Source organism: Oryza glaberrima, chromosome 10 (assembly GCF_000147395.1).
Source record: "Oryza glaberrima chromosome 10, OglaRS2, whole genome shotgun sequence".
NCBI lineage: Eukaryota > Viridiplantae > Streptophyta > Magnoliopsida > Poales > Poaceae > Oryza > Oryza glaberrima.
In genome coordinates, this window is record NC_068335.1 from 7,952,763 (window position 1) to 7,957,270 (window position 4,508).

At 47.1% G+C, this 4,508-nt stretch overlaps 1 non-coding gene across 1 annotated transcript; it reads right to left on the bottom strand.

Moving 5' to 3' along the window:
- Nucleotides 1–320: 320 nt before the first annotated feature.
- LOC127753563 (small nucleolar RNA R71) lies at nt 321–427 on the bottom strand. Its single transcript, XR_008012620.1, has one exon. It is a non-coding gene; the product is annotated as a small nucleolar RNA R71 (small nucleolar RNA).
- Between the last annotated feature and the right edge of the window lie 4,081 nt (nt 428–4,508).

Here is a 4,508-nt window from a genome sequence, read left to right on the forward strand (position 1 = left end):
ATGTGGCCATTGGGCCGCAGGTCAACATAGGGGACATGGATTTCGACTTGAAGTCAAGCCTCATCACGATGGCGCAGGCTAGCCCGTTCTGTGGCAAGCCTAATGAGGATGCCAATGCTCATCTGCAACAGTTCCTGGAGATCTGTAGCACGTACACCATCAAGGGCGTCAGTCCCGACGCCGTCAGGCTACGACTGTTTCCGTTCTCCCTTCTCAGGAGAGCGAAGCAGTGGTTTTATGCCAACCGTGCTGCTGTCAATACCCGGGACAAATGCTCTACGGCATTCCTCTCGAAATTCTTCCCGATGGGCAAAACCAATGCCCTTCGTGGAAGGATTTCCAGTTTCTAGCAGACGAGGGACGAGTCCATTCCTGAAGCATGACAATGACTGCAGGAGTACGTAGCCGCCTGTCCTCATCATGGGATGGACAACTGGCTAATCCTGTAGAACTTCTACAATGGTCTCACCCCGATGTCCCGCGATCACCTAGACGCGGTAGCTGGAGGAGCTTTCTTTTCTAAAACGGTTCAAGGAGCCGTTGATCTAATAGAGAAGATGGTCTCCAATATGGGTTGGAGCGAGGAACGACTCCAGACCTGTTAGCGAGGCATGCACACCGTCAAGGAGACGGAGTTACATGCTGCCAAGCTGGACCTCCTCATGAAGCGTTTGGACGACCACGAGAAATGGCCACAAGGCACTGTCAAGGCCTTGGACTCACACGTCACGTGTGAGGTCTGCGGCAACACGGGTCATTCTGGGAATGATTGCCCGGAAACCCGTGAGGAGGCGATGTACATGGGCAACAACAATGGGTATCGTCCATAAGGAGGTCAAGGGTGGAACCAACCATGCCCATATTATCAAGGAGGCAACAACAACGGTAATTTTTCTAACCAGCCCTCCTTGAAGGATCTTGTTTTTGCACAAGCTAAAACCATTGATGCGCTAAGCAAAAAGCTTGCTGCCAATGACAAGATCCTATAGAACATAAGTGTTAAGTTAGATGGCTTTGCTTCCACTTTTCAAAACCAGCTAAGCTTCAATAAAATGATAGAAACCCAGCTAGCTCAGTTAGCATCTTTAGTCCCTGCAAATGAAACTGGGAGGATTCCAAGGCAGCCCGACTCCTCCGTTGAAAATGTTAAGGCGATCACGACGAGGGGAGGTAAATCCACTCGTGATCCGCCGTATCCTAACCCTGCAGGAACTAATGGGATATCAAAAGAAGCGCCATCTAATGACTTGACTGACAAAGAGGTTCAGCGAGAAAAGACAGTGCCTCAAGAGTACTGCGACACACGGTTGCTGCCGTTCCCTCAATGGAGTAGAAAACCGTCAGTGGACGAGCAATTCGCTCGTTTTGTTGAAGTAATCCAGAAGATCCACATCAACGTGCCATTGTTGGACGCTATGCAAGTGCCAACATATGCCCGTTATCTCAAAGACATACTCAACAACGAGAGACCACTCCCAACAACAGAGGTGGTCAAGCTGACGGAGCAATGCAGCAACGTAATACTCTACAAGCTCCCGGAGAAGAAGATCTGGGGTGCCCTATGATCAACTGCTCGATCGGGGCACAACAGTTCGAGCAGGCCTTGTGCGACCTTGGAGACAGTGTCAGCGTCATGCCCAAGGACGTCTTCGACAAGCTCAACTTCACGGTGTTGTCACCGACACCGATGCGCCTTCAACTGGCTGATTCGTCAGTCCGTTACCCGGCAGGGATAGCGGAGGATGTGCCAGTCAAGATACGGGATTTCTTCATCCTTGTTGACTTCGTAGTGCTAGACATGGACATGGAGAAGGAGACGCCGCTCATCCTAGGGCGTCCGTTCCTTAGCACCGCGGGAGCCAACATTGACGTGGGAACAGGAAGTATCCGTTTCCATATCAACAGGAAGGAGGAAAAGTTTGAGTTTCAACCAAGGACGGAACAGTGCTCCATGGTTAGAATCAAGTACGGGCCAAACCTGCAGAATATTCAAGTGGTCGAAGTGGAGCCACCCAAAACGGATAGCTTGGTGAAATTCATGCAGAATTTCCTGGAGAAGAAAACAACGATGCCCAGGAACCGTTATTGGAAGACGCCGATAAAATCCTCAATACCGGCCAAGAAGCTAGAGCAGTTGGCTCAGAAGAAGCCGCCGTCTGCACCAAAATCAAGGAAGGTGTGGAGGAAGAAGCCAAAGACGCCCCACTCCATCACCTCCGGAGACGGGTGGAAAATCCGCGAACTAGCAAGGAAGGAGGTACGGTCTTGCACGTCGGACTTTAAATGACGCGACCTTCGCCAACAGGTAAATTGGTATGTATCCGCATATTTGCTTTCAACATTTTGAATTTTTGCATCACCACATGTTTGGATTTCAAAATTGCATTTAGGATTTTTGAATTTTGAGAAAATTCTTCAAATGAATTTTTTAGAGCAAACCAAAATAAATTTTTCAACGAAAATTCACTATGCCACAACCACACTGACCGTTGGAATCCAACGGCTGAAAGTGCGGCCGGTTGGGCCCACCAAGGGTTCGGCCGAACCGGCCTGGCAACGACTACCTGCCACTTTTGGCAGGGCAACGGCTAGTGGGTCCCACATGTCATTTATGACCGTTGTGGGTACCCTATAAAAGCCAGCCGGCCGAGAGAGGGAATTCCACCCCATTTCAACACATTTTCATTCCCTATCCAAAGTTTGCTCTCAAGTTCATTCAAGCTTTGATAGTTTCCTTCAAATTCAAACACTTAGTTGCATATATACAAGTTGCTTTGGTGAAACTAACCGGCGGGTAAAATTCTTGTCATTCCTAACCCCCGCCGAGTTAGTCCGTCCTTGCTCCATTGTACAGAATGAGAAGGCGATTGTCTCGTCTATTCAAGGGGTCCGGCTCTTCACCAAGCCATCATGACGAGACTAGTACTCGTTCATTAGCTGATGTCTCGATGGAAGACGCCGAAGCTCCGTGACAACTCTTGAAGGACACCGACCTCGACCTTGTCAGTGATCGGGAGAGGCAAGCCTACTACATGCTGAGCGACCGGGAGTATGCTCACATGCGAGAATACTCACCGGAGCTGCTGAAAAAGATAGGTATGAATGCTGAATTTCGTTCTATTTGGAAAGCTGTTGGTTGGCAGAGATTTGCTGTGGTAGATGAGCCTGGTTCTCGTTTGCTTACTTTGCAATTTCTGTGCACTTTGAAAGAAATAGAAGATTGTATTTCCTTTCACTTTTTCCATAAGGAGTACACACTTACATGGAAAGGCTTAAGTACACTTCTTGGTTTTCACGATTCCTGTAAAATCGATCTCCAGAAAGGAATTTCTGGGTTCGAGAAAAATAGGTTTTGGGAAGACATTTCTGGTGCTCCAATTTGCAAGAAACCTAGAAGGAATGATATCCATAATCCTACACTTAGGCTCATGCACAAATGGATTGCTATGACTTTGTTTCCTAGAAGTGATCTGAGACCCATTAGGGGGGATGAATTGATTATCAAAATTGCTCCTGTGAAATGTATGATAAGGCAATGGTTAGAAAGTATAAAGTTCTCTGCGCCTGTTGAGTGCACTTCTCTGATTACTCGGATAGCAAAAGGGCTAGGGGTCGTTAACGACCAAATTGCTTTTATCTCAGCTGCTCGTCCGTTTATTGATTAGGCTTATCTAGTGCGAGGGCATATTCTGAAACATGGAGTAGATGGATCTTTGATATACTTTTTCCCCGGTTGTACAAATGAAATTCCGTTGCCAAATGCGGGGTATGATTTGTACAACTGCCGTGAACTAACCATTCCCTTGCAGACCATAGGGTGAAACATACAGGGACATGCGTAACATGACATGGAACGAACGAGAAAGTTCATCATCCTCAACACCCGTACAGATGTATGAGGCAAGTTGGGAGCCAACTGGGGATGCACCCGGATGAACTCAAGCTCCACGTCACAGTATCGGAGTCTCAACCTGGGCAAGTGCCACTGAGGACTGGTGGCGTGCGCCTCATGACATCCAGTACAACCTCACGGAACACATAGCTCAAACACAAGAATGGCAACAATCTGCTGATGCGCAGTTCACCAACTTCAACAACATGATGCAGCAACAGCATGATGCCCTTCAAGCATACTTTCGCTTTTAGGGGTTCAATCCTTATCAAGGACCCTGAGCGAAAGCCAAGCTTGGGGGGAGACATCGCTCCCCCCACTGAGGTAACTTGTATCACATTGCATATTTCCCTTTCCAATTGCATATTTACTTTCCAATTGCATTTTATAAAAATGAAAACAGCATAACAATGTGCAAAATAAAAAATATCAAAAAGATAGGATAGGTTTGAGTCATGCTATGTAAGACAAGCTAGTTCTCTTTGTTGAAATGATGAATAGTTGCTCTGTTTTATATCTTTGATATATGGGTTCTTGGTAAATACTCTCTCAAAGGTTAAATATAAGTAGCCAACAATTATCCGGGAACCTGAGGTAAATAAGCTGCACTTGCTGA